Genomic DNA, 11,906 nt, shown 5'->3' on the forward strand with positions numbered 1-11,906 from the left:
TTAGCTTTATCTTCCTGTACACTTAGTTTAGTTCTGTACATTTAGTCATGTTTAGATCTGTTTAGTTTAGCTACTATTTTTGACTATCTTAGCTCATGCTTAGATATGTCTGGTTTTACTTCGGCTGTATAGCGGGCCTGTGGTACTTTTAGATAGTTCAGTACCGTTAGTTTTAGCATTGTCACGTTTTAGATTATTTAGCCTTCTTGTACACTTAGCTTAGTTACTGTACAATTAGTTATCATATTCACTGTTAGCAAAAATATTCGTGCCTTGGTTTAGTAATATCATGTTTTAGTAGTTTAGATGTCCTGTACCTTTGTTGGCATTGTCATGTTTTAGCTTAGTTATCTTGTCATGTTCTGTAACTCTGTCTGTAATTTTGTTCTTGTGCTGTAAAGCACTTTGAGTCGCCTCGTGCTGAAAAGTGCTATATAAATAAATGTACCTACCTACCTACCTACAAAAACAATACACAACAGAACACAATGTCACATAAAAAAACTATTTTAAAGTTAATTTCAGCAAAACAGAACATGATGCCCCACAAGCTCTACCTTTTGAATTTCATCAAAGTTTCCCCTGAATGGAATAGAAAATGGAAAATTATTTGCCAGATAGCAGAGTTTGATCACAAAAGATTTGGAATTTTTGCCTAATAATTTTTATTACCATTTCTAAAGTTTATATATTTGTAAGACCCCTGTTTTTACAGGCATTTAAGGGTTTCTGTAAAAACAAATCTGTTAATCTTATCGGTGTTCTAATGTGACAAAAATAGCATATCATCAGTGTATGATGCATTTGGAAAAATGCTACAAATAAGATTACCAGGGTTTAGGTCTGTAACCATTTCCACAGTCCTTGCTGAATGCTTATGTTTAGCTTCCAAATTATGATCAGATATCAGTGTTACTAATTTTCACTGATCACATGCAGTAAAACAACAACAAAAAACCTATGACTGGAATAAGAAATTAAATTACTTACCTGACTTTACACATATTCCTTTCTCATTAAGTAACTATTTAAAACCTTAGCTTAGTCCTTGAATATATCATAGCTGAATTAATATTTACTTTAGTGCTAACAGGTTTGCAAACTGATGACTCCAGATAAGTCTGTGTTGTTGAAACATGTTTTCACTATCGCTGTCATCTCCTAGTTATCTCTGAAGGCTGAGAGTAGCAGCCACATGATCAATGTTCCTTGTATTTACCTAACTATGTCATGCTTGTGCACACAGACGCATGCACACAAAGAGGATTTTGTTCACTTTCCACTGAACACTGTATGATTTTCTCTGACTATGAGTAAAATATTTGCAAAAATAAACGTCTTTCTTGTTTTTGCTGGAAAAAGAAAAAGAAAGAAAGTTTGATATTATATTGATGAACGTTTAATGGTTTTAATCTGACAGTACTGGCACATTTCTACCAAGCAGTTTTTCAGTAACAATATACTTTAGTTTGAGTTTATGATGCATGATTTAAATTAGGTAGACTGTTTTACTATTTAGCTTTTACAAAAAAAAAAAATCCCGATTAGTGGTTGAATCATAATTTCATTTTACTATCCTTCTGCCCTTCTGCACTAGAACATCTGAATGTTACCTTTAATAAATGCTCTGAAGGAATAACATTCAACAATTCTTTGAACATTCTGCAGAGCAATTTCCAGAAAAAAGCACTAGATGGTGCTTGTATACCTCCTTGGCATTTTATGTTTTAGTATTGTGTGTGTGTGTCTTTGTGTGTGTGTGTGTTCGAGAAAAGATGCAGTAATCAAAGACAGCGAAGAATGGATGCAGATATTGTTCGAAAAAAATCCCTGAAACGCTGTGTAGCAGGAAAAGTATTTTACAATAGACAGCTCACACACGTGTACACACTCGTACATAAGCTGCAGTAAATTACTGGGCTTGATTATACTCGATTCCGCTTTGATTGTTTTCATTTGGAAGCGGTTTATCAGTATGAAGAAATTGAGCAGCCAATCAGCTGCGTTTCTTTGATTGAATGCCAAAAAGTGTTGGGAACAGACGACCTGCAGTTGGAGCTTTGACTTCCCCGGTTAAAACATATTTTCATTTAATCAAAAACATCAGCAGATATTTAAGCACCTGTAACGATAAGATGCGTGGCAGTAAAGAAAATGGCAGCTTATGTCATCTTTAAGGTACACACATTCTCATTTAGTGACTCAACCGAGTTACTGTTGCAGAAAACGTAAAGGAATAAAATGTTTGCACCACATTTTCCACATTCAGCAACCAACAAGACAGTTGAGGCAAAACTAAAATGTGCATTACTAAATCATTCATAAGTAAAATCCAAAATAGATTTTGACAAGTATAATGCACTAAAAATGTTCATTTGTATTTTTATGTGTAAAACAAAAATGTAGAAAATTCTATTAAAGATTTGCACACCACATATATAAATTTACTAGTTTTGATAAGACTATGATGTAAACTAAAGTAAAGCTGCTATTTCTCACGTTTAAAAAGTCAAAATCAATTAATATTCACATTTGTGTGGCTAAAATTGATGAAATCTTGTTATTTTTATCAATTGAATAATTTGTTTTGATAGTGTCATTTTAATAAAAATCTTTCTTTACCCATTTTACCAAAAATAAACATGTCTATTGTTTTGCTGTAGACTCCTAAACGTCACATTTATGCCTGAAGGCCATTGTCATGTTAGGGGCGTAGCTGCTGTCAATGTTAAAGAGGTTAACTGGAACCGCCAGTATGAATGTAAGAGTGATTTAATCAACAGTTAGCTACATTTTATGCCTCGCCTTAATGCATTCAGCTAATCTTGGGGGTATCCCTATTGCTCGAGCTGTGTCATATCACGCTGCAACCAAAATCCACGCCCGGGGGGCATCATCTCCCGCCCGTCGAAAAGTCACTGTAACACCCTCTGTCACACTGAATGTTAGCATTTCTCAGAAGTGATAGTTAGACCACAGAATAAAGGGCACGGATGTGTCAGGTTGGATTTGAATATGAGCCATCACCCGCCTTGTGTTTTTTCTATCTTCCCCCCCTCCTATGCAAGCTTTCCATAACCGTGTCAAGACGGGGGGAAGAAAAAAAAAAAACTGCCAAAGGCTGCACAAGGCGAACGGCGGAAGAGGACTTTTTCCCAGCTTGTCCGCTCCTTCCCCTGAAGTCTGTCTCTTCACCTAACTACCTACCCCCTTCTTCTATTTATTGGTTACGCCTGGGTTGTTTAGAGGCAATTAAGGAGCTAATTGTGGGGATTTCTGAGGACTGGGTATTATAGTAAAAAGTAAAGAGCTAATGGCTAATTGCCCGAGCAGCTGCTTGTGTTTATGAAGGAGGAGCCAGCATGCCAGGGGATCTACCAGGCGTAGACAGCGATGAGAACAAGGATGTGTTTGTGTGTGTATACTGTAAGTGTGAGGATGGGGAGGCTCATCATTGCTGTGTATCCCAGGGACGATTCATTCTGGGCAGCTGCCAGTTGTGCGAGAACAAGAAGCTCAACTCAGAAAAGTGGCTGCATAAATAATAATCACCTCTTTTTGGCCTCTGGTGGTATATCTCCAAGGAGTCCAGTGTTTGTATGTAAAGGGTCTATCCCAATGTTTATAGCACCACATCCCCCCGCTCATTCTGTCAGACCCCCTTTAGGTTTGCATTGCCTCGTGGATGACAGTTAGCATGTGGCAGAGCTCTCTGAAGTGGAAGGGATCCAGGATGCTGGGTTACTGTGCCAGCTTCACCAAGCTGGGATTTCACCCACTTCACATTATCTGCCAATGCCTGGGACTGTGAATGAAAGCGTTAAAAAAAAAAACGCAAAGAAGTGTGTAGTTGTGCATTGTCGGATCAGTTGGATTCAGCTCTGGTTAGATCTAGCCTAGGGTGATTTGGCATCTGTCTGAAAAGCTTTCTTGGTCACACGAGGTAAAAAGGAAGTGCTGAGGGGCATCCAACTGCACTTTCCTTGAGCAGGGGATGGCAAAATGCAATCATCAAAGATTTGATTTCGGTTTGGTGTTAAATTAAAGTTGAGCTATACCAATCAGAAAATCAGTGGTTTGATCTCAGCCCTGCAACATGTTTTAACAATGTCTTTGTTCAAAAGCCCAGCTGCCTCTAATTTGCTTACTGGTGTGTGATTAAGTGAAAACAGTGCTGCTAATATATTATGAATGTCTTTGTGTGTATATTAAAATAGTCCAACATATCAAAAGAGTCTTTGTATGAATGGGGGAACAAGAAACACATTGCAGTACATTCCAAAGAAACACAACATGGTTAAAAAAGTCCAACTAAGGTGTGTGGACACTTTGGATTTAAAGTTCTGATGGTTCATGCTGTGCGTGATTGTATGATTTCAGGTCAGAAATTTTGATGCACCATAAAGATAATAAACATCGCAAATGTCACAGTAAAATTGTGATGACCTCAAGAAAAGAAAATAATTTGGATTTTTTTAAAAGCAGGTTATGTATAGTTAGTTTCTTAGCGGCAGTGGACAGCAGTCAGAATGATTTCAGTTTGAGAAATCAGTGAAAAGTTCTCAAACTAACGAATACTCAGGAAAGGGTCTATTCAAGAATCCATTTTTGAAGCTGTTAAAGTGTTATGTGGACTCAATGCTCTTAACACAGTTCAGTTTGGAACTTGTGTTTCACACAGAATATTTTTTTCAACAAAGATATATTTCAGTTTGAATAACAATTCAATGCAAAGAAACAATTTACAACAAAGCATTATCTTTTAACCCCTATAAGTTTCATGAGTAGAATAGTTTTAGATGGTGGAAGTTCACTCTTCTGAGGAGCTGTTAGCTTGACCCCCTCATGAAAATTTCTTCCTGATTCTTTGAACTAAGATCACACTGACTGCTGTCTGCTGCAGGTAAAACATTGTTGTCTTATAGAACCCTCTTCAAAATACCTGAACTATCCCTTACCTATGTTAAGAAAACTCAGACATCAACGCCACTCCTTCAACTATTTGACAGGTAATAATCTTGTTCACCCTGGAAACAGAAGCAGAGGTTAAGCGATACTTTTATTTTTGAAATTTCAATCATTTTTTTAGGCTAACCTCCAAAACCTAATATCTGATATGAAATAACATAATTTTAGTAGATCCAATTAACCTTTGTCTTGACCCCCTTAGGGCTTAACTTAACATAGATTCAACTTAAGGTTGTCTTGACTGCGGCGCTGCTTTAGGTTTTGCAGTTTATTTGCAAGACCTCTCTGTCATGATCTCCTTGTTGGCCTTTTATGGAAAATATATTGTGCTATGGCAAACTGATCCATATGTGTCGGGTCATGTAACATATAAAGGAGGCATCAAAGAGGGAGCCATTTTATAAAACTGCAGCCGTTATGAAGGAAGGTTAAAAAACAGAGGGGGCGGCGTGTCTGCACTCAGCAGCCTACTTTGACTGCTCATTTATTCTGTTTATAATAGCAAAGCCGATGATAAATGTCCCGCAGAGTGCACATGTGCTAAAATATTCATCAATTGGAGTCCCCCTAATTTGCAGAGGAGGAAAACCAATAAATTCGAATGTGAGCGGCAGTCATGTTATATTTATATGAATATGCAAGACTATGGGTAGGACATTAAGATGAATCTGGCATGGATGCACTTTTAACCAATTCTAATGTAATGTCTCGTGTTTGTCGGAGATGTGTGAGAGGAAGGTGAGAATGTGGGAACCAAAGCGTGCTGAGCGTATATAAAGGGTGGAAGGGAATTCAACCGCAAATTCTCTAATGATGTTTCTAAAATTTCAGCATTAATGTAAGCTAGGAAAGAACAACAACAAAAAAATAATCATAACTTTTACAATCCTTGCTGATTAAAGCAGAAGTAGGAGGCTGCTGTTTCCACTTTGTGTTGATTTTCTAACATATATAATAACATAAAATTTGGCCGTAATGTTTTGGTTTAGGAAAAATGTAATTTGTCACTCTCACGGCATACGACCCCAAACCGCGTGGAATGAGGAACTGCTTGATTTGCCTGTTTTCTTTAAATCAGCAGAGAAGTCATCTGTACCGGCAGCTTCCACAGTTCTCTGAAATTCTCTCATTTAGTCTTCAGCCCACATCTGAATCTATTCCACCTTGCTCTTTGTCTTACTCTCTCCCACTCGTCCCTGCTCCTTTGTTTTCCTCCCTGTATGTTCTTCTCACCTTTTCCGCTCAGGTATGTAGTGCAATATATGAGGTGGAGGAGGGAAAGAAGTGTGTGTGTGTGTGGCAGGGGGGGTTCTCCACTCTCATACCCTGCAGAGTCACTCTCTCCTGGGGCAAGTATGACAGGAAGTCAGCCAGATGGCACAGAGCAGCTCTGCAGCATGTGACCTCCTCTCTGGATGGGGCAAGTTGCAAGGTGAAGCGAAAGGAGGAGCAGTAGGAGAAAGGAGTTGTGGGAAAATATTTGATGAATCTTTGGTGAATCTAAAGAACTTATCAGTTTTAGATTTTTTTTCCCCCACCTGTTAGATCCATAGGCATAGGATTTTCATTTACAGCAGAAGCTGAAATAGTTTAACCAAAAATAAAAGTTAACTGTCTTATATTTCAAGTGATATACCAGCACAAGAGGTTATTTCTCCATTCAGCAGTAATATATTGTGCATGCAATGACTTTCTGTGTCAGGAAAAAACAAGCTTTTTAGGGAACAAAAAACCCCTGTAAGAACTAATATTGTGCCGCTGTTGGGCAGATTCCTCGTATCTCCATTTTTTAAAATATCATTTACATGTTTTTGCATAAATCAACTCTATTGGTCACCCTTCACATCTGTCTGTGGTTTTATGTTTGACAAACCAAACGTCAAAAAGAGTTTGAACTTGTGACAACATAGTTTATGTAATTGAAAACAAAAGTATTTCTTTCATTTCCTGGAAAGTTGTGCTTTTGAAGATACAAGGTTTCTGCCGGACAGTGACACTTCCATATTTTCACTTATTTGTGGCTTTCATCTATTTATTATTTCTTGATAAAAATGAATTAAATTAAATGAATTTACCCTGGCATTGGAGAACCGTCGGAGGTATGGCGTGTAACTTGCTGATGTGAAGCACTTTGCAAAAAGCCTACACTGGCTTACCTTGGTTTACATATACCGACTGTTTTCACTCTGAGATATTCTTGCCTGGTGGCTCAGAGGCTTAACAACAACAGGTTGAGTTCAAATGTTTGGAAAAAATTCTGAAAACCCCCCAAAATGCACTGCATTTAAAACGATATATTTGTAACTTGCTTTTAAAGAGTTACATTTGGGTCACACAGAGAAAATGAACTTACATGTAAATATAGATTTAATCCCACTGGTACACCACTCGGTTTATAAATTATTCATAAAGTTTGCTTTCCAACTTAAAAGCAACTATAAGAATAGTGTAGAAATTCAAAAGTACATGTAAAGTTGACACAGATAAGATTTTTTTCAAATACTTTTAATAAACAAAAATTATGTATAGAAAGTACAGATCATATATAAAAGTTACTCAAAAAAAATGACTTTATTTATTTCCAGTACATCAGTTTACACAGATGTGCAGAACCTCCAATATACCAGAACTCCAACATCAAAAGCCAACTTGTCCGGTTCTCTAAATCTAATCCTGTCCAGAATTGGTACAAAAACTGCCAGTTTGGTGACCTGAAAGTAAGCACAACTTCATTTCACTCAGTTTGAAGTCACACCACAAGCTATCAGCTCCAATTTAATATTGATATAAATGGTCAATTTTTTCACTTATTATTATTATTAATATTTCCATGCACTCACTGATTTGCTCATCACTCTGTACAAAGTTCCATTTTATGCACAACTCCCAGTCTGCCTCAAACCAACCATGCTCTCCTCCCTCCCACCCCCCCTCCTTGCCAGGGGTTCCCTTTGATCTAAATTTGGCCTCAGCAGAAGATGTAACACAGTCATTTTCATATGGAGGCTTTGAACACGCTGATGGAGGGCTCGTTGCTGCTCTGCTCACTTTTATCCTCCGAGCCTTCTTCCCCTGGAACCCCGCGAGCATATGGCGAACACCCCTCACTGGAGTTTCGTACAACAAGGAGGGGGGCCGCCCACTCTTTAACAGTTCGTATTCCCCAAGTCCCTCCATCACGCTGGGTTTAAAAATGCTGGAAATTGGTTACAGTAGTCAAGCTATCACTCTGGTGCTTACAAGACACAATTTGTTTTAACAGACAAAATAGGCTTTCATAAATATCCTGAAAAATGAATAGCAAACATGACAGTAAATCAATATGCTGATGCCATCCACCTGCTCTCTTTCTAAACTCTGTGTAGGCAGTCATCCAAACACACAAGTTACAATATTATTCATTCTTTTTAGCCAGCTTAATTATCTTTATTATAAAAATGGCTAACTAAATTTGATGATCTCATTTTCCAATTCTGGATCATGAAGATCACCTTTCGCTTTCAAGTATGAAGGAAAATGCTGCTCTGTGTTTTGCGTTCCTCTTTATGAACATAATTCGCTGCTGCTAAATATCTGTCAAAAAAACAAAAAAATAGCCAAAGCAGCTCTAGTCACATTTTGGCCAACACTTATAAAGTGCAAGGACTCTGAACTTTGTCTTTTCCAATAAATTTACAGCCTAATTTGGAGATAAACCCATTATTTATAATTCCAGAAAAAGACTAATATTCATTTGGGCATTATATTAGACATTTTTATTTTATATTCCTCTGTGGGTTATTTTCTAAGACTTTAATGAATGCTGTTGACATTTAATAGTATTTTTAGGTTGAAATAAACAAATATGAACAGTAATTGTAAACTGTAAAATTTCCCTTACAATTAAAACCCAATTAAAGCTGCCTTGACAGTCATTTCATTTATTTGGTTTGTGGGGATAAAGATTTTAATCTTCCCATTGTTAAATCCTTTTTTTTCTGAGTATAACAGCACTCAGAAGAAAAGGAACAAAAATACATGAATTCTCCGGAAGGGATAGAGCACTTATCTCATTACCATTTCCTAAATGTTTACAGCCATTGTCTTCCTTCAGAGTGCAAACACCATCATGTACTTGTACAACCGCTGCCGGGGTTGTTTTCATGCTTTTATCTTAAATACATTCTTTCCAGATTGTTCAGCCCTAGAAACTGGTAATTACCATATATTATCACCTCCTAGGGTTGCCATGTTTGAGGTAATTATATCACTCCCAAGTTGTCTGTATAATCACTTAACAGAAGAGGCAGCCCTGAAGTTGTGAGAGCTTTGACACAAACATGGAAATGTTTAAAGTCTTTCCTTGAGGACAAGCAGAGGACTGTTTTTTTTCTGTTTTTGGAATTCATGGGAAAATGTGAGCTGATGTACATTGTAGCACCGAAGGGATTCATCCCATACTCAGGGAAGAAAATAAGAACTTGACCATGACAACAGGTTTACGTGGAGGAAATGCAGAGTTGTTGTGCACTGATGGCATTTTGAGCTCCTTTATGTACAAGCCACATTAAAGTATTACTTTTTATATTCTGACTTGAACTGCAGGTGATTGAACGAAATACCGTCTTGGTTGTTTGCTGCAGCAACTCGTCATTGTTAGAGTGTATATGTATAATTTAAACTTACATTAAAAACACATTTTTAGTTAAAAATATACAAAATATACATTTTTCGAAGAATCCATATCACCTTCTGCCTTTCCCAAGATAACTAAGATAATTTTATGATAACAAATGACTGAGTTTTAGTCGTTCTGGTCAAATCTAAGTGCAATCTCATGCCATATCCTGAGAACTTGTGCAGTCTGTTAGAGCTTGGAGTATGAGTTGTAGATGACCCTCATCTAGTATCACACCAAGTTTGACGTCAGTATCTGTAAAGTTTACAAAGGGTTTGCCATTTTTATGTTTGCCTTAAGTCAATTAGTTGTGGCAGACATCTTGAATTGAATCGGTTCCAAAAGATGTTCCGTTGTAGATATGCATCCAGTGATTACTCTCTGGGAGTTTCATTAAACTGTGTTCAGTGGTAATTGAGATTTTTTGCTAACAGACAGGATTGACTTAGATAGTTAATCCCAATGTTTTTAGGCAGAAATGTTGCCCAGTGTGGAGAGCTCAGAGTATATGTTGGGGATGATTCTCAGCTACAACCAAATAAAATTTTAGTTCAGAATCTGTCAAGTTGACTGAGTCATAGTCAGTTTTGTGTTTCCTAGGGTCAATTGGCAGTAGCAGCCATCTTAAAATGTATTAATGATTACTTTGTGAAAGTTTTATTAAAATCCATACACTGGTTTATGAGATATTTTGCTAACAGACTGACAGAGTTGATTAAAAAAGGTATTGGCAAAGTTTTAAACAAAGATCTCACTTGATCGGTTTGGACTGAGATGATGTATTGTGGAACAGATCGAACATTTGTTATATTTTGCTTTTTGGATCTTGCAATAAATAATTATGGAAATAATTATCAAAACCTGCAAGTATCAGTTGATGGATTTGTATTGAGTTTGTATTCCTTCATTTTTCTTTCATATCTGCTATTATTTTGGCCAGCAGTTAGTCATTGAATGGACTTTCAATGCTGTCTATCTATTTAAATAATTTTATATCTTTAGTCAACTCTATTTCTTATTAACGACAAGAAGCAGAGATGAATTCCAGCTGAACTTTATTTTGAAAAAAATAAAAATAAAAAAAAGGAAAAGCGTTCTTAATAAATTCTTGAACATTCTTATTCATTGTTTGTTCCATGTACAGTTAGTTTAAAATGCCTTACCTCCATTACAATGCAGGAGTGCAACACTTTTGCAGGAACAGAAATCTTGGTTTTCATCATCTTTAGAAGACTTTCAATAATATCACTTCTTAGACGTGATATTTAGGAAACAAAATGTTTCAAGGCAACCACAGAAGTTAGGAATGAAAGTGCAATCAACATCTTTGCTCACAGAACAAGTTAACCTCCCTCACCCTGAGCTGATTGGAGGGTTTTGAACTGTAAACAGCTCACCCATGTTGAGACACATCAGACGTTTTTTTGCACACCACAGCCACCATTATCATTCCAACGCTTATTTCAGCTGACTGTGATACTGGGTTGCATTTCCGTGTTTGGTGTTGTCTGTTTCCCTCGTGCCAGCTGTTGGTTTATTTATAACTGTGGTTGCTGATCTAAATGAGCTAGTAATTAGACAGCAATGCTTTTGAGGAGCCATCCGCTCTTTCCCGTTCATCCCTCCTTCCCTTCTTCTCTTTATCCCGCTTTTCAGGCCTCACTCTCTCTCTCTGTCTCTCTGCTGTCCCCAAACACACCACGGAGACAAGTGGGAGATAAAGGGGAGGCTTGACTTCACTGAATAATTGAAGGGGTTTTTTACAAGTGAAACAGCTTGCTATCTGAGCCCATGAAGACAACGCGCGGGGTGTTATCTGAGCTGAACAGAAACACTCTCGTGCACGTCCACACAGACTCACAGTAGGTGTCAGAAGGTCACAGACGGAACTTAAAAAAGCCTGACGGTTTTTAACTGACTGAAGCTGGAAGCGTCTTACTGTCAGGATGTCGCAGACATGTTAAAACTTAGCTCTGAACATCTGCAAAGAGAACTACTTTCTTGGCTTTAACACCAGAGATGTTTTTTTTTTTTTTTCGTCATTACATGTAAGCTGCTTCCCGCCAACATTCCCTTGTGATCAACTCTTTACCTCATGCTAATTTCATACTTTCAAAGCTTGTAAACTTTATCTAATTATACACACGTCGATAGACTCCCTCGCTCAGGATTTTTTGCCAGGTTGCGGTGTTAATTTATGAAAAACAAATCTGAAATATGCAGATGTCTTTTGTTTGAAGCAGCTGTTTGGTCTTGTTGCCAGGTTTCAATCAGGCAATCT

This window comes from Kryptolebias marmoratus, linkage group LG22 (genome assembly GCF_001649575.2).
Source record: "Kryptolebias marmoratus isolate JLee-2015 linkage group LG22, ASM164957v2, whole genome shotgun sequence".
NCBI classification, from domain to species: domain Eukaryota; kingdom Metazoa; phylum Chordata; class Actinopteri; order Cyprinodontiformes; family Rivulidae; genus Kryptolebias; species Kryptolebias marmoratus.